The sequence below is a fragment of the Cetorhinus maximus genome, chromosome 21, assembly GCF_964194155.1.
Source record: "Cetorhinus maximus chromosome 21, sCetMax3.hap1.1, whole genome shotgun sequence".
NCBI lineage: Eukaryota > Metazoa > Chordata > Chondrichthyes > Lamniformes > Cetorhinidae > Cetorhinus > Cetorhinus maximus.
The window spans coordinates 20021551-20040950 of NC_135899.1; the positions used below are offsets into that span (position 1 = coordinate 20021551).

The 19400-nt window shown below is 45.1% G+C and overlaps 1 protein-coding gene across 2 annotated transcripts in view; it reads right to left on the reverse strand.

Annotated features, from left to right (window-relative positions):
- Positions 1-18312: 18312 nt before the first annotated feature.
- Positions 18313-19400, reverse strand: part of LOC144695353 (uncharacterized) — a 37266-nt gene continuing 36178 nt past the window's right edge. For both annotated transcript variants that reach the window (XR_013579940.1, XM_078566251.1), the window contains one exon: positions 18313-18698. The gene's annotated coding sequence lies outside the window, so the exon portion shown is untranslated. The remainder of the gene's footprint in view (positions 18699-19400) is intronic.

Below are 19400 nucleotides of genomic sequence, written 5' to 3' on the forward strand. Positions count from 1 at the left end.
TAGTGTTAGTTAGAAACAGATTTTGGAGTTCGCCAAATTCTTTGCAGAGGTTGTTTTCAGTATTATCAGGCTCTCCCCAGGCAGTCAACCAACATTAAGACCGGCCCTGTCTAAATAAGTCCATTTAGGTTCTGATGTCTCTACATCTTTCCACTATGGATATGCATCACTTCACACTTATCCACATTAAATCTCATTTGCCTTGAGCCTGTCCATTTCACCAGTCCATATGCTCCTGAAGTCAGCTACTCTTCTCTTCACTATTCAGCTCGCTACCAAGTTTAGTATCATCTGCAAATTTTAAAAGTGTAATTTTTATAACCAAGTCTAACTTATTATATATAAAATAGTTTCTTGTCAATTGCCTTGTATTTCTCAAAACAAAAACAGAATTACCTGGAAAAACTCAGCAGGTCTGGCAGCATCGGCGGAGAAAAAAAAAAGTTGACGTTTCGAGTCCTCATGACCCTTTTTTGTTTTTATCTTTGTTTTTGCCTTGTATTTCACGCTGATTTTCCTGAATTTGTCTCCTCAACACCCCATCCTCAGCCCCATATCCCTCCTCCTAAGCCACCATTCGCCCCTCCTCCTTTCCCCATCCTCCCTCCACTTCAACCCATCCCCCTTTTCACCATCCCCCTCCTCCCTCCTCCTCACCACATCCCCCTTTTTCCCATCTCCCCCTCCTCAGCCTCCAGATTCCCCCTCCCCCTCCGCTCCCCATCGCACCCTCCTCCTTACCCTCACCATGCCCCTTCCTCTTCATCTCCCATTCCCTTCCTTCTTACCCCATATGCCTCCTTCTCACCCACCCATCCCCATCCTCCTCACCTGCCCATTCCCCCTCCTCCTCAAACACCCATTCCCCCGCCTCCTCACCCACCCATTCCCCTACCCCTCATTCACCCTCATCCTTAACCCCATCTCCCACCTTCTCAAACTCATCCCACTCTTCCTCACCACCACTCCCCCCTCTCCCCACCCTCATACCTCCTCCTCCTCACCCCATCCCCCACCTAACACAGATGCCCTTTGAAAAATCCAGATAAATTGCATCTACTACATTACCATTGTCTACTGTCTCTGTTACCTCCTCCAAAAAATTCATGACTTTGGTCAAGAAAGATTTTCCCTTTTGAAATCCTTGCTAATGATTTATTTTTTTTGTTAGAAGTTCTTCCTCTCCCTAGTAGGGATTTCATTATTTCTTCTAGCACCAACATTAAGTTGACTGATCTACTATTTCCTGGGTACATTCTGTCCTGCCTTTTTAAGCATAGGAATTATATTCGCTATCCGCCAGTCCTCTAGCACTACACCTTTTCCTAAACAAAATATTTTAAATCTGCAGTAATACCTCTGCTATCTATTCCCTAGCTTTATTTTAAATGTGTGGGTGTGAATCTTCTGGGACGGGGTTTTATCCTCTTTGTGTTTGATTAGATCCCTTTTCTCTTATTTTAATTGCACCTACCTGAAGACTTAGATCATCAATCAATATCATATCTACCTGTTAAACACTGAAATTAAGTAATCATTTAATTTTTTTCAGAAAAGTATACTTTATTCATACAATATCTGAAAGGACATTACAAAACATTTCTAAATCGCCATCACAAAAAGTGCAATTAGATTCAACTTTTACACATGGATCATGAGGTGTTTCAAAACAATCAATGAATATCACAGTCATTTCAATATGGTCATTACAGACAGTCAGACAGTGCAATGGTATTGGAGTTATCGACATACATCCTGTTGCACTCTGAGGTGCTTCAATACAATAATGATACATTTAGTATTCACTACATGCATTCATTATGAGCTATAAAGCCCGGGGTGTCGAGTAATCATTTAATATTTCTGCTCTGTCTCTGTCTTTATCTGTGGCATTATCCTATCTATCCCTTAATGGTCCTATTTCCATTCCAGCCTTCCTATTTTTATTTATGTGCCTGTAAAATATTTTATTTTTTACCTTCTTTGATAATTTACTTTTATAGGGCTCCTCTTTGCTTTTCTAATTTTTTTTTGATTTCTCTCCTAATCACTTTATATTTCCTTCTGTCATGCACCCTCTGCTGCCCATGTACTTAACATATGCCTCTTTCCTAATGCACATTTGCCCCCTTATGTCTTCATGGATCCATGGAGTCTCTCTAGTGCTGATTTAGTACTTTCGGGTCGAGCAGAATGTATTTTTCCTGTATTCTGTTGAACACTGTTCGAAATGTTTTCCATTGTTGTTTGCCAATTCTGTTGCCCATTTTATTATCCCCAAGTTCAATTCTCAGCCCCTCAAAATCAGCTTTTTTCACATTGATTAATCTGGCTTTCATCATAATTGTGATACAAAATTGGCTGAAAAATAGGAAACAGAGAGTAATGGTCCATGGATGTAGCAGATAAAGTTCAGTGTTGAGAAGTATGAGGTGATGCACTTTGTTAGGAAGGACATGGACAGACAATATAAAATAAGGGGTGAAGCTTTGAAGGGCATGCAGGAGCAGAAAGACCTGGGTGTATATGTGCAGAGATCATTGAAGGAGGCAGGATAGGTGGAGAGAGTTAATAAAGTATATAGTATGCTGGGTTTTATTAATAGGGGCATATTGTAAATGAGAAAGGAGTTTGTGCTGAATTTATATGAGACACCCATTAAACCTCATCTGGGATATTGTGCACAGTTCTGGGTGCCACACTATAGGAATAATGTGATTGCATTGGCGAGAGTGCAGAAGAGGTTCACAGGAATGTTTCCAGGGATGAGAAACTTCAGCTATGAGGATAGATTTGAGAGGTTGGCACTATTCTCCTTGGAGAAAAGAAGGCTGAGAGGAGATTTGATGGAGATGTTCAAAATCACGAGGGGGCTGGACAGAGTAGATAGGGAGAAGCTGTTCTCACTCGTAAAAGGATCAAGAATGAAGGGGCACAGATTAAAAGTGATTTGCAAAAGAAGCAAATCTGACTTGAGAAAAGCTTTTTCACACAGCAAGTGGTTTGGGTTTGGAATGCACTGCCTGGAAGTGTGGTGGATGCAGGTTCAATTGATGCATTGGAGAGTGCGTTCGATGATTGTTTCTATTCAAACAATGTGCAGGGGTATGGGGAAAAGGCAGGGCAATGGCACTAGGTCATAATGCTCATTTGGAGAGCCGGTGCAGACTTGATGGACCGAATGGCCTCCTTCTGCGCCGTTAAAATTCTGAGTCTGTGATTATGTCCTTCTCTATCATCATCTTATGGCCACTATTGCCTTGGTGTGTTCCCTTTCTTTTCCTTTTCTTATCTGCACTGGTTCATTCCCATTACTCGGTCCAATAGAGAATCTTCCCTGTCCCAGATCTGGTGCCAACATGCCATGAAAAGGAACCCTCTTTCTCTTACTAGCCCTTTAATTGTGGAGGGTGATGGAATATGGTGGAGCCACTACATAAATATTTGGCACCTTTTTCATACAAGTGGTGCGGAAATAAATGTTTAGGCATGGTCGAGAAGAATATGGAAAAAGAAATAATGGTGACAACTGTGGAAAAATACAGATTTTATAAGAAAATCATAGCAGAGCTCAAGGTGACTAAGTCACCAGATCCGATGTCATGTAACCTGGACTATGAAAGGAAGTCAGAGAGGAGCTAACAGAGGCTCTGCCTCCAATTTTCCAAATGTCCTTATGTATGAAAATTGTTCCAGGGCTCTTTGGGAATGAGAGAAGAATTTGTTGGGTGATTATGGAGCACCCAGACTCATGTGGTGTGAGCGAATTCATAATTTTAGATAATTGTAAATGTCTGGAATTGCACAAGTTGACGAAGAAACACAGATTTAATGGGCGTTATTAAATCAACTCTCTGTTCTATGTCAGTCTGATATTCCATTTCATTCTCTTCACTGGGGGCTGAATTTTCTGTTTGTCGAGCGGGTGGGCCCGACACAATCGGCAGCGGGCACGGAGATGATCGCCGCCGGCGAAACGGGCTGCGCTGCCATTTTGCACAGGTGGGGCAATTAAGGCCCACCCAACACGTTTCAGACTCCTGTGTCCAGCTGGAAATTCTAATCTGCAGCGGGCGTGTTCAGACCGCCGGTTCCAATGGGGAATCGACAGTCTGTATAAAGAAAGGCCAGGCAGCCTCCTTTAGGCTGTTCACCATGGCCAGCGACCGGGCACCAGAAGAGGTGAGAGCAGAGGAGCAGGGGGGCAGGCTGCAGGGTAGGCCAGCGGGCAGGGTGGGGTGGGGGGGTTAATGTGCCACTCGGTTCTCCGATGCCTGCCTTGCTGCCCTCCTAGAAGAGGTGTCAATCCATCGGGAGGTTTTGTTTCTGGAGGATGGGAGGAGGAGAGCCCCCCACGTGACCAGGCAGGCATGGCAGGAGGTGGCAGAGGCTGTTAGCTATCAAGATGCTGTGTGGCACATAGGAACACAGTGCCGCTAGCGCTTCAATGATTTGTTGCGCTCTGGAAGGGTGAGTACTATGTCGGCCTTGGCCATTTTACCCAGCAGGTAGCCTCAGCCCTTTGAGGCCCTCCCACCCATGTCTTAGTGTCGTTACTGTAATGGGCATTTGGCGCATGCTGGCTGGGCAAACAGATATTGACCATGCTTACACCAGCCTTAGTGGTTGAGGAGAAATGGGCTCTCCCCGCAGCATATGTTGGTGTTTGTCGCACTTGAGTAGTCTGGGGGCAACCTGTAGGGGATGCAACTAGACACATACTCAGAACTCCAACACATGTCTTATTGATGGTGATGAGATGGTGCAAGGGGAGCCTCAAGGTGTCGTGGCCAAGGGCCATCTGTTGGCCTCGGCGCCGCACCTAGTTGCGCCTCCTTGCCATTGGCGCTAAGACCCATGTGTTATTCAAAGTTAAGGACGCTGAATGTGTCCAAGCTGGCCATTAGGGGAGGGGGTTGGGAGCAGCCATACTATCTTCTGGTGACTCATCCCCAGTAATCTGGACAGGAGCCGCTGGAGGCCACAGATGGGCCACTGTGGTTGGGGTGCAGCGTGTGCGTGCAGAGTACATGAGCCCCATTAAATGCTCTTCTCTGTTCTGCAGGCAAAAACCGAGAACAATAGCCAGAAGCATCAGCGAACTGGTGGTGGGCACGCCGTGCTGCAGCACATCACCACTTGTGAGGAGCAGGCCATGGAGCTGGGGAAGAGGCAGGTGGCCAGGTCGGCAGGTGTCGGCGAGGGTGGGGTGCAGCGGCCAGGTATTTGAGGGCCACAGTCCCATCCACTCTGTCTTCCCACCATCCAAAGCACTGATGCTTGTTGCAATCGTTAATGCAGCAACACTGCTCATTCACAGACTGATACAGTCAGACATGTGGGTCATACACAAAAGTCCCTCGGCCCCTTGAGGATGCGCATCTCTAGCACTTTCCAATGTCGCCTTATTCCACCTCTGACCACTATCGCATCGCTGCTGCACATCCAAAGACTTAATGCATCTTAGAAGGGTTTGTACCTCCACCACCCTTTCAGTCAGTGCGTCCCACATTACTCTGTCCAAAAGGTCCTCAGCACCTCACCTGTCAACCTCATGGCACTCAACTTAAATAAATGCCACCACGTTATTCATCCCTGCACCAAAGTGAAATGTTGCCTTCTGTCCACCTGGTCTATGCCCCTCATAACAGTATGAAGGTCAATAATGTGACCTGTCAATCTCCTGTGCTCCACAGCAAATGTCGCAAGTGTATGAAATGTTTCCTCATAACTCCAACTCTCTAGGCCAGCATGCATCCAGGTCAGGAACCTCTGCACTCTCCCCACTCAATTACCATCCCTCCCATGAAGCGCAGATCACAAGTGAATGCAGAAGTGTAGATGTGGCCTCGACAGCATTTTCTGCACTTGCAACATGGCCTCCCTTTTCCTACATTCTACTCCTCGGCTAATAAAGGCAAGTCTGGCTTTGACCTTGTTAAACGCCTTATGTTGCTCTTCTGCTACCTGAACGGTTCTGCCCAACAAGGTCCCTGTAATCGTCGTGACTTCCCACGGTCCTACCATTACTCAAGTATTCCTGTACCTTGTTTGTCTTGCCCAAGTGCTTAACTGCACACTTATCCACATAACATTCCATGTGGCATTCCTTAGGCCATCTGACCAGCCTGTCTGTATGTGCGTGTAATGTTTGGGCCTCCTCTTGACTATTTACCACCCCACCAATGTTCATCTCCTTAGGTTCTTGAAGGCTGAGTGCATTATGAGGCTGGGCGGGGGGGGGGGGGGGGGGGGGGGGGGGGGGAAAGAGATGAAAGGTGTTACTGAATGAACGCTAACTGATGCACTGTCCTTGTTGTTAATTTCAGCATGGCCGCCACCAACACGTCCAGAGCCCCCCTCCACACCTGAGGGCCAAGACTTGCAACTTGCGTCACATCATTTCAGCGAGCCAGGCACCAGCGCAGTGACAAACACATCGGTGGGGATTATGATGTCGGCTAGTGTCCCGGGGCACAGTGGAGAGGGCACTTCACAATCGCTGGAGGAGATGGCATGGACAGAGAGTGCCTATGGCGCCAGCAGCTGGGGGACTGCAGGGGACCAGGCACATGCTGAGTACGGCAGTGATGATTTGCCTCTGGAGGTGTCAGCCATGCAGCAGCTGCAGGTCAAGCTGCAGGGTGCGCGGGAGCATCTGGCAAGGTTGCATGAGGGTGTGCTTCACTTGGTCTCTGTGGTGGAGGAATCCAGGCAGAGTGTCAGCGATGGCATGAACCTCAGGACAGAGCTGCAGGCTTCCTCCATTGAGAGATTGGCGACTATCATGGAGAGGGGCTTCCAGCAGATTGAGAATCTTCTGATTGGGTTACGCTCTGACCTGCAAGCCCTCACAGCACTAATGGCCACAGGTGGTCATTGGCAATGTGGGAGATGTTCTGGGCACCAAGTGTCGCAGCTCGGTGCCCATCCATCTGCGGTGAGTAGGGATGTCCAATGTGACCTCATGTCGACACAGCAGCTGCCTGTCATCGCTGCGAGCTCCTCTCAGGGCGCTCCAGATGAGGGCAGCAGCTCCTCCGCCCCTCTGCAGTGACCATTGCATCCTTTGAGGCTGTGACAACTGGGGAGTTCCGGAACTGGCCACTCCCTCCCGGGCAGGGCCAGCACAGGCTCCATGGGTCAGAGGACGCCCGCCAAGGTCATCGAGGCCAACAGGACAGCAGAGTCAGCAGACTGTCTCACAAGCCACTCAGAGCAATGGGGCGGCACCAAGACATAGCAACCCGCAAATGTAAGCCTAAGGAACGTTAGGCACTCCACAGGTTTGTCACTGGTGATTTTGTGTTGGCCCTAGATTAGTGAATATATCATTATCTGCGTCAGAGCGACGCTTGTTATTTATTTTGGTGGCAATAAAGTCCACTTTTCTGACCATTCCTTTGTGCTGCATTTGTATGTTTCACAGATATATTATGAGTGTTTGAGTGGACACTGATGTTTCTATACTAAGCCCTTAGTTGCAGCTGATGAGGTGGAAGATCTAGCACCTAAGTGCTATGTGTGGAAGCGCCAGGCAATGCTGGTCCTGCAGACCCACGTGTGTGGCGCTAGCTGAAGGTTCATTGGATTAAAGCGTCCCGGGTGTCCCTGCCTCCTTGGTGTAGCAGCGTGTTGGCGTCCTGCCCCTCATTGTCCCGTGCTTCCTCATCCTCTGAGCCACTGCTGGATTCAGCATGTGCAGCCTCATCCACTGCGTCAAGGTCTTCATCGTAAATTGCATCCCCCCTTTCCAGCGCAAGATTGTGCAGAGCGCAGCATGCTACCACATTCACAGAGACCCGATCTGGGGGGTACTGGAATGCACCCCCTGAGCGTTCCAGGCAACGGAAGCGCCTCTTGGGAAAACTGATGGCTCTCTCCACCAAGCAGAGATAAACATCAGCTTGTTATTCCTCATGAGGTAGTTGCTGAAGAAATATTGTAACCATATTTAAGGGCAAGTTGTCAGGTACAGCATGCATCACAAATTAACTCTTACGCTTTGAAATATCATATTTTGTGATGATTAAAACAACTGCAATTGCACTACATTTATACATTAAAACAGAACAAACAAAAACTGTATTTCTTGCAGAGCAGGTGTAATTTTAAAACAAAAACAGAATTACCTGGAAAAACTCAGCAGGTTTGGCAGCATCGGCGGAGAAGAAATCAGTTAACGTTTCGAGCCTTCATGGCCCTTCGGCAATTTTAACTTTGGTTAAGTGTAAACGAGTGATATTGAATTAGCTGCCGGTTGATCGCCGCACCCGGTTTTCCTTTGTCTCAAAGTCAAGAGTTCGAATTACTTTCCCACCGCCCAACCTGCCCCGGATAAATCTCCATCTCGGTCACCCAGAGTCACGGTGATGAAGTACCGAAAAAAAAGTTAAGGACACCTTGGCCCAGGGATACGGAGCTTTACGGTTAGAGGGGGAGGGGGGGATCCAGACCCGAAAGAGGAGAGGGGCATATGCGGACCCGAAAGAGGGGATATGCGGACCCAAAAGAGGGAAGAACGGCGGGTGCGGACCCGAAAGAGGGAAGAACGGCGGGTGCGGAACCAAAAGAGGAGAGGGGGTGCGGACCCGAAAGAGGAGACGGGGTGCGGACCCGAAAGAGTGGGGAGTGAGGGATTATCGCTTCCAGTTCGTCAATTCAGCCGGAGTGCGTTCCAGGATCAAAACTACTTACATGCAGGGCAGACACACGGAAGCGAAGGAAGTTCATGCCGGGAACAGCAAAAGAAGAAATCGGGGGCAAAAGAAGTGCTGACAAGGCAGCGCTGAGGAAGGCCTCTTTTTATGCTCCCTGATTACTGATTCAAGCTTCTGATAACCAGTTTAGGCCAGCTATCTAATTAACTAGCTGCAACTGCTCTCAGAGAGCTTCTATATCACAGTTTTAAGGATGGAATAAAGCTTAACTTCTCTTAATTTAAAGAGTAATTTTTAGTTCATTGCTAAAGAAATAACTAGGCTTTAGATAGAAATTAACCCTTAAAACTCTCTCACCCACCAATTCTCAGTGCAGACAACTCTTTCAGCACAGCCCTGGAAAAGGTGGCATGATTGGTCACCTTGCCCGGAGTGCACCAGGATTATCCATCCAAAAAATCTGAAACTAGATCATTAAAAAAAATCCTTCAAAGCAAAAGTATAAAAGTGACCATACCTGAAAAAACAGGCCCTGTGGAAACTGGGGTTGCTTGTGAATGTGGAGATCATGGGCAGAATTAAGTTCAAGGGCCACAGATTTCACTACAGGTTGGAGAACCAATGGGAGCCTCACACCACATCAAAAGTTTACCATACAAGAGGTCATGGTGTACAGGGTAATGCATCAGCATTGATAGAGGACTGGTTAGTTTACAGGATGCAGAGAGCAGGCATAAATTGGTCATCTTTGGGTTAGCAAGATGTAACTAGTGGAATGTCACAGGGATCAGTGCTGGGGAGTCAACCATTTGCAATCTACATCAATGACTTTAATAGAGGGACCAAATGTACGGTTGCCAATTTTGCTGATGACACAAAGATAGATCAGAAAGTAAGTTGCGAAGAGAACATAATGATTCTGAAAAGGGATATAAATAGGTTAAGTGAGTGGGCAAAAAAAATGGCAGATAGAGTATAGTGTGGGAAAATGTGAACTTGACAACTTTGGTAGGAAGAATACAAAAGCAGCAAATTAATGAAAGAGAGAGAGATTACAGAGCTGTGATGTACAAAGGAAGCGGGGTGTCTGGTACATGAATCACAAAAGGTTGTTGTGGAGGTACAGCAAATGAATAGGAAGGCAAATGGAATGTTGGTATTTATTGCAAGGGAAATAGACAAATGTTTTGCTACAGTTGTACAGACTGTCAGTGAGACCACACCTAGAGTACTGTGTAGTTTTGGTCTCCTTATTTAAGCAAGGACATCATTGCATTAGCTGTTCAGAGAAGGTTCACTCGACTGATTTATGGGATCAAGGGGTTATCTTATGAGGAAAGGTTGGACAGATTGGGTCTATATTTACTGGAATTTAGAAGAATGAGATGTGATCTTGTTGATCACCTGATATAAGGTCCTGAGGGGCCTTCACAGAGTGGATGCTGAGAGCATTTTTCCCCTTTTGAGAGAGACTAGAACTCGAGGACACAGTTTAATACTAAAGGGGTTTCCCATTTAAGATGGAGATGAGAAATTTTTTTCTCTCAAAAGGGTCCTGAGTCTGTGGAATTCCCTTCCCCAGAGAGCGGTAGGGACAGGAGCATTGAATATTTTTAAGGCAGAAGTAGATAGATTCTTGAGCAACAAGGGAGTCAAAGGTTATCAGGAGTAGCTGGAATGTGAAGTTGAGGTCACAATCAGATCAGCCATGATCTTATCGAATGAAAGAGGAGGCTCGAGGGGTCAAATGGCCTTCTTCTAATCTGTATGTTTATACACAGTAGCTTTTCAAGTACACTCAGGCAATCATAAGCGTAGGGCCTCCCATGGGATCAAGGACCTCGTAGGGTGAAAATCCTGCCCTCCAGTTGGACTGATGCTGGATCCCTGGACACAGGCGAGTAGGGTGGGATGTCAGGTGTAGTGAAGGGTTTGTCGCCGAGGGGGAGCAGGGAGTTTGAAAGCAAGGCCAGGGGAGTAGCTTTCAGCGTCCCTTCACCTCCTGATGTCGGGTCCCTCGATCGGGCACCGTGTGCCTGTCACCGGGGGCCCCCTCCTGTTAGGCCACTGACAAACATGACAGGGGTTGCCAGGCAGCCTTTGGGAGCCAGTTTTTAGCCAATTTGATTCACTCCACATGATATCAAGAAATGGCAGAAGGCACTGAATACAGCAAAGGCTATGGGTCCTGTCAATATTCCGGAAATGTACAGAAGAATTGCGTTCCAGAACTTGCCGCACCCCTAGCCAAGCTGTTCCAGTACAGCTACAACACTGGCATCTACCTGACAATGTGGAAAAATTGCACAGGTACGTCCTTGGTGTCGGGTGGCCGAGTTGTACTATTAATGATAGAGTTGATCTGCAGACACTTCTTGGGTGGAAACATTAAGTTTATTTGCAACATACTCAGCAGCAACTACACATGTGCTTTCAACTCCAACTCCATCTCTGCACTGTCTGCTGAGCAAGCCCATGCTACTCTCCTATTGGTTACTACAGATCATATGATCTTTCCTAACAAGCATTATTATTAAAAAGTACATTACACACTAAATGAAACCATAATTACGACAATCCTGCAGACAAAGCAGGATAAATCCAACCTGACCGATTAATGCCCCATCAGTCTACTCTCCATCATCAGCAAAGTAGTGGAAGGGGTTATCAACAGTGCTATCAAGTAGCACTTACTCAGCAATAACCTGCTCACTGATGCCCAGTTTGGGTTCTGCAAGGACCATTTAGCTCCTGACCTTGTTACAGCCTTGGTTCAAACACGGACAAAAGAGCTGAACTAGCGAGGTTAGGTGAGAGTGGCTGCCCTTGATATCAAGGCATTATTTGACCGAGAGTGGCACCAAGGAGCCTGAGAAAAACTGGAGTCATTGAGAATCGGGGGAAAACTCTCTGCTGGTTGGAGTCATACCTAGGACAAAGGAAGATGGTCATGGTTGTTGGTGGTCAGTCATCTCAGCTCCAGGACATCACTGCAGAAGTTCTTCAGGGTAGTGTCCTCAGCCCAACCATCTTCAGCTTCTTCTTCAATGACTTTCCTTCCATCATAAGGTCAGAAGTGGGGTTGTTCACTGATGATTGTACAATGTTCAGCACCATTTGTGATTCCTCAGATACTGAGGCAGTACAAGTCCACTTGCAGCAAGACTGGACAACATTCAGGCTTGGCTTGATGAGTGACAGATAATACTCATGCCACACAAGTATCATGACAATCTCCAACAAGACACAATCTAAACATCTCCTCTTGACATTCAATGGCATTATCATTACTGAATCCCTCACTATCAACATCCTGTGGATTAGCATTGACCAGAAACTGAACTGGACTAGCAGCTACAAGAGCAGGACAGAGGCTGGGAATCTTGCAGCGAGTAACTCAATTCCTGACTCCGCAAAGCCTGTCCACCATCTACAAGCCACAAGTCAGGAGTGTGATGGAATACTCTCCATTTGCCTGGATGAGCTCCAACAACACTCAAGAAGCTCAACACCATCAAGGACAAAGTTGCCCATTTGATTGGCACCCCATCCACCACCGACACACTAGTGCAGTAGTGTGTACCATCTACAAGATGCACTGCAGCAACTCACCAAAAGCACCTTCCAAACCCACGACCCCTACCACCCAGAAGAACATGGGCAGCAGATGCATGGGAAACTGCAAATTCCCTTCCAACTCACGCACCATCCTGTCTTGGAACTATATCGCTGTTCCTTAACCGTTGATGGTTCAAATTCCTGGAACTCCCTCCCTAAGAGCACTGTGGGTGTACCTACACCACATGGACTGCAGTGGTTCAAAAAATTAAGTCACCACCACCACCTTCTCAAGGGCAATTCAGAATGGGCAATAAGCATTGCCCGAGCCAGTGGTGCCCATATCCAAAGAATAAATGAAAAGAAGCTTATCTAGATGGGAGATGGTCAGAATTTGGCTTCGCTTGGAGTCTTTGGAAGGTGATTAAAGGTTTTGTTCGGCCAAATGTGAAAGATGATGGGTGAGATTTACTGGCCCCACCCACCACTGGGATCGTCCGGATCTGCCAAAAGTCAACGGATTTTTGGCTGGGCCGCTGAATCCACCACGACGGCGCTGGAAAATCCCGGCCTATGGGGTTGATTTTCAATTTGCCACCCAGATGTGAAATTACGGTTGCAGATTGGCTGCCTCTTGTAGGATACCTCTTGTAGAACCTCATTGGCTGGATTTTATTCTCCCCCATAAGTTGGTTTATAGGCTGGGGTAATATCCAGCGGGGCTGGTTTCGCGCCACTTACCCGCCCACACCCAACCTGTCTGAAATTTTACAGAGCCGGTGGGGATAGCGTTGGATGGCCCAGGCACCTTCAGGCTTCTTGAGCTCCTTAAGTGGCCAATTAGCGGATGTGGTTGGAGACAAAGAATATGATGAAACAAAAAAAGGAGAGTTTATGATGCATGTCAGGTGAACTCTTCAAGTTAATCCTTCATGTCAAATACAATCGCTTCCCTAGTGTGGCTGGTGATGGTTAAACTAAATTTGCAGGGGATAGGCACCAGCACATAAGGGAAGAAAAGAGGAATGAGTTGCATAAAGTTAGAATATTAGGCGAGTTCTAGAGAAGGGAATAGCTCCATATTGGTTATGAGTGGACTAAGGGGAAATAGTTGGAGATTAGGTGGGTTCAGAGTATGGGAGAAAGTAATAAAGTCTAAATTAGGGTTGCTGTGCATGTACGTAAATGCACAGCCTGTGGTTAATAAGATTGGTGAGCTATAGTCACAGATTGCCATGTGGAAATATGATGTTTTGACTATAACAGAGACCTGGCTCAAAGAAAGGCAGGCTTGGTGATTAAATATTCCTGGATACGAGATGTTCAGAAAAGGTAGAAAAGGAAGAGGGGTGGCAATATTAAAGATAATCTAATGAGATCTTACATCCAAAAAAATGAGCTGTATTTTGGTGACAGATGGCAGGACATCACCACATAAACCATTTCTTTAACGGTTAAATTAAAAAAAAGCCAAAATACAGCAAATTCTGGAGGTCTGAAGTGAAAAACAAAAAAATCTGGAAATACTCAGCAGGTCAGGCTGAGTTAAGGTTTCAGGTAGAGATGAGTTTTCGTCAGAACTTTAGAAAGATAGACATGTAGGAATTTTTAAGCCAGTGAAAACTGAAAAGGGGCAGGAAGAACAAAAAGGAAGGTCTGTGATTGGGTGGAGGGCAGGAGAGATTAAGTATCAGAAAATTTCATGATGCAAAGAGAGTGTTACCATAAAGAAACAAATATAATATATATATTATAATATAGTAATGAAACGAATAAAGCATGAATGGCTACACAGCAACCATCTGAGTGCAACATGAAGGGATAAAGAAAGAGGCAAGACCAACCCAGCGAAACAAAACAGAATATGATGATCTAAAGGTGCTGAAGTCAATGTTGAGTCAAGATGCTGGAAAGCACCAAGTTGAAAGATGAGGTGCTATTCCTCAAGTTACCACACAAAACATGCTGTAAATGATGCAAACACAATCCTAGGATTTATAAGGAGAAATCTAACCAAATGTAACATAAGTCAGGGCTTTGGTACCGTATCAAACTGGAGTATGCAGCAACAGTCTGGGACCCCTACCAAACCCACCTTGGAAACAAACTGGAAATAGTTTGACAGAACGGTTTTGTCTTCAGTGCTGTGCTAGGATATCCAGTGTTATGTCTATGATGAACTCTCTGGAGAGGCCTACATGACAATGAAGGCAGCTGAGTAGGCTTACACTGTTCTACAAAGCAGCTCACCATGAAGTTGCTATTGATATTTCACCATGTGTTAAACAAGTAATTCACTGGAAGAGTAAAAACACCAACACCAGCCTCTCCAATGTTACACACAACCATATCTGAACAGCTTCATTTCAAATACCATAAAAGACTGGAATAACTTCCCCAGGAAAATAACTAACCAAACCACTTCACAGGTATGTAAAGCATACCTCGACATGGAAAGGGGGAAAGAAGAACAGAAGGTATGGTGGAAGCATGCAGCACAGATGTCACACCACCTCTGAACAATGTGCTGCACAGCAATCCTCAAATATTATTCTGAGATTCTGAGAACTGGTGTGAACAGAATGTGGAAAGAGTCAGAAATAGAAGTTGAAAAAATAGAAGATTAAAGAAGATAGAGAAATTTATTGGTTTATAAACCACACACGCTCGTGTCCCTTCTAGCTGTTTTCTGGCTCTAACTCTCTTTAGTCTTCTCTCTGCTCTCGTTTACAATGAGGTAATAGCAATTATAGTCTCCACTTACAGCTCTCACAATTTACACACTCAAATATATTTTACTTCTGTTCTCACCAAGTTACATCTGTGTTCTGACCAATGGTCATTGGCCTGAACTGCTCGTTTCCCCACAGATGCTAACCTGATGAGTGTCCAAGATTTTCCTGTTTTTAATTCCAGACTCCCAGCATTTTGCTACATTTGACATGTTACACACTGCAGGTTAGTTATACAACATCATTTGTGGACCAGTGTGCGCTACCATGATGAGTGGCCACAGTGGCTTGGCAACAAGTCCCAACACCAAAAACAATATCCCACAATGAGCACTTCATGTTGGACACTTGTGGCAGAATCTGCCTCTCACGGAGTGGTCTGTTCAGCCATCAGCAAAAGTGCACTATCCCATCTCCAACTGATCTGCTGCATGCCCATCATCTTACACTGATGGAAGGATGCCAATGATGACAAATGCTTTAGAGAAGATACAGAAAAGATTTATGAGAATGGTTCCAGAGCTGAGGAACTTCAGTTACATGGATAGATTAAAGAAGCTGGGGCTGTTAAACTAAGTGAGATGAGTCCTACAGTTTTGTGCAATGGGATCATCACCTGACAAATTCACATTTCATGCCATTCTCTGCATACATCTGAGAGGGTTTACATTGGTTCCAGACCCTCAGCAGACTGTGGTAGAAGGCCTTAGACAGTGCCTTTCCGCCATTGAGGCTTTGTGGCAGCTGCCTCAAGCTTTAGTGCATCCCTCAAGATGTAGTCCAGGACCATGCAATGTGTCAGTCACAACACTCGGTCACAGGGAGCTCTTTGTAGTCGGAGCGCAGCCAGTTTTGGGAAGACCAAAGTGTGTCTTTCCTCAAATTGATGGTCCTCCATGCAGCAGCTGATGTTTATCTCAATCTGAGCCCATAGGAACTGCATTTTGAGCACTGAGTCCTACATTACAGAGCTACTTGAAATGAACCTAAAACCACTGCATCTCTTCACAGACATGCATGGTAAAGGCACATTAAGGTGGAAGTGGGCAATGGTCCCTGCTCTACTGCAGCTGGATGGAAGGCAGCTTGCTGAGGCAATCAGACTCCTGGCTGTACCTCAATTCTATTTAACCCACCTTTGCTCCATATCCTTTGATAATCTCAGAAAAATCTGTTGGTCTCAGTCTTGGAAATATTAATCCATTTGGTGGATTCAGTTCATTTATTTTTCATTTGTTGCATCTCCTGCAATTGAATGGGAAGGTGCCTTAAAAACTATTTGCCTCATGTTGAGTCTTCCTGCATCACTGACTATCTAACATTCCATTTTCATAGTCTATAGATAAATTACTTTATTCATAGTTTATTGCATGGGATGGTAGAGCAAGAGAAAACTCATGATGCTGATCTTCATTTAGGAGTTGTTACGATCCTTGGTCAGAACCCCTGCACCCCCCTCAGTTGTTGGTAGGATCCGGTTAGGGATCAGATTCTCCGAACTCCTGTCTCGTGGCAGTACCAGCTGTATATGGCTCCCAGGGCTGCTTCTGCTGCTGAACCTTTTTCACAAGAGAGCCAGTGAAGTTCTGCTACCTCCTCAGCTTGCCCAACCTTCTGAGCCCTATCTGCCTGAAGTCTGCAACAGCAGCCCTTCTCTTGCTCGCAGCCTTTCATTCACATCCCACACACCCAGTCACATGGGCTTTCTTGCGCCCCAACTTGTGGCTGCCCCAAGCTACCACAAACTCCAGAGTCGCCTTCCAAACCCGAATTCTGCCTCAGCCACAAACACACACCAACACCACTCAGCCATGTTAGGGCTAATTTTTAGCCCCAACTGCACGGGCTACCAAATGGCTCCCAGGGCTTCACTAGTCCCCGACTCAGCTCCTCAGAGCTAACAGCAGCACTTTGGCTGCGTTCTGCTTCTTAGATCTTTTGCGCTTCTCTCAAAGTCTGCTAACGGGCAGCACTTTTCATGCTTTTTAACTTAACTGGGACCTGCTCCTGTCCTGTCTCTCTGACCCTTGTAGGCTGACTCCCCGAAACTAACTGCCTCCGAAACATGGCCACTGACTGGATGATCTATCACAACACTCCCAAGAGGATCCCACCCAATGCAATAAGCGTATTTATTTTATGGTGGGCTTAAGTTAACTAGGAGTGGATTTGCTAAGAACCCTGTCAAATGCTACATTTCCAAACAGCTTACCAAAGAGGAAGGAACACAGATAGGCAGTTGACAACAACAATTTACCTATAGACAGTGAAAATGGAATGTCACACAGACACAGTCAGCCTTTACCTCCACCTATCACTGGCCCTCTATTCAGCTCTACCTGTCCCACTCCCCTCAACCAGCTTATATTCCACCTCATTTCTATATTTTTTTGTTCTAATGAAGAGTCATATGGACTCGAAACGTTAACTGTATTCCTCGCCGCAGATGCTGTCAGACCTGCTGAGTTTTTCCAGCTATTTTTGTTTTTGTTATAGTCAGTCATGCAGGAGGGCCCAACATGAGGCAGGTAGTTGAGTCCAAATACCCCATTCTATGTCATCCAAATATCTGGAGTAACACACAGGAAACCTGGGATATTTTTAAATACACTATCTTCCCACTCTGCCAGGTTTATGTTTGCATCAGCTGGGACAAATTTCTTACCCGTGCAGTACCTTGGAGTTGAAGATTGAATTCCAGAATGAATTCAAAGTTATTTTTTGTTAAATTTAAGCATAGGAGCCAGATGATAGTTTCATTTGATCTGTCAGGCTGGGGAAATTTATTAAAGATGTTTCGGCCATCCAGCATATATACCTGTCTGTTTCTACATTTTTGTTTAGACTTTCAATGCCGATTGTAAAAAAAGCACAGCATTGCAGGGTACGGTTAGTGAGTTAGGGCCTCTATGAAGTGGTAAATGTCTTTAATGTAACTAGGGTGTTTCTGTGCCAAGGGGCTCCAATCTATGTTTATTAAACCACAGGTGAATATAAAAGAAGGTGCAATGGCCTGGGGGAAAAGTAATCAAAAATGTGAATTAAACAATTCGTTATCCGATGGTTAGTTTGCTGCTGCAGAATTAATGTGTGTGTATTTCCATTTCTGCACAGTTGGGCTTTTGGAAGGCAGTAGACTGATGTACTTGTCGGCACTCACTATAAACTGGAGTGTCGAGGGGAAAGAAAACTGAAATTAGCATAAAACCAAAGAATGCTGGAACGCTATTGTTTGCGATTAATTTTTAAAAGCAGCTGCAGACGAAAGACGTTTCCAATAAGTTACCTGTGGCCAAGTAGAATTTGCATTTTGCAAATGGAATATGGGAGGTTTATTTAAAATAAATTAACACATCCTATTTATAGATAAGTTAAAAGTTTTAATTTACCAATGTCATATACAAAAAATATACAATATAAATGTAATATCGCTGCTCTTATCTAGCTAAAGAAGGAAGCTATAAAAAACTACACAAATACAGAAGACAACATTAAGTGACACAATTACATAGTAAACAGGTTAGTGAGGTGGAAAACATAGCCCCTGAAAATCAAAAAATAGCATTAAAAAAGATTTTGATCCATGTTCTGCACTCATTGAGAACGAGGGAAAATTGTATTGGAAGCTCATTGTTCACCCGTATTCAAAGTCAAATATAAGATGGCTCCTCAATGGCAGTCATACTCCCAGGTTTAAGGCATTCAATGGCACAGTGCTCCTGGATTTAAAGGATGGGACATTCAGCTCCTACAGAAAAAAAGAGAAAAGGGAATCAAAAAGTTTGCAAACAGCTGAAGAAAAGTTTGATTATTTTTCTGACAAAAATTAAAAACAATTTAACGCTTGGGTGATGTACATTTGATTTTTCTCTTCACATTATGTTTTTCACAAGTTTTTTCTTTCAAATATGAAAAAGCTTATGGCCAAGTTTTTCATTTTCTGAACCATGTTATCACCCTGTCGAATATGTATTTTATTAGAATCACCAAATATATGGTATTTAATACACATTAAATTATCTCTATACATGCAACACTCAGTATTTCCCCAATTTCCTAAAGCTTAGGCTTTTTTCAAAAGATCATTTATTGCAATTTGATGAAGACAAATTGGTTATAAATTTTCAACTTTCTGGTGTTAAACCATAGAACCATAGAAAAGTTACAGCACAGAAGGAGGCCATTTGGCCCATCTTGTCCATGCCAGCCTGAGGACACCCAGGTGCCCTTTCTAATCCCACCTTCCTGCACCCGGCCCATAGCCCTGCAGCTTACAGCACTTTTAGGTGCAGATCCAGGCACTTCTTGAAAGAGTTTAAAGTTTCTGCCTCTACCACCAAATCGGGCAGCGAATTCCAGACACCCACTACCCTCTGCATTAAAAAAGTTCTTCATGTCCCCCCTACACATTCTGCAACTTATCTTGAATCTATGTCCCCGGTTCGAGAAT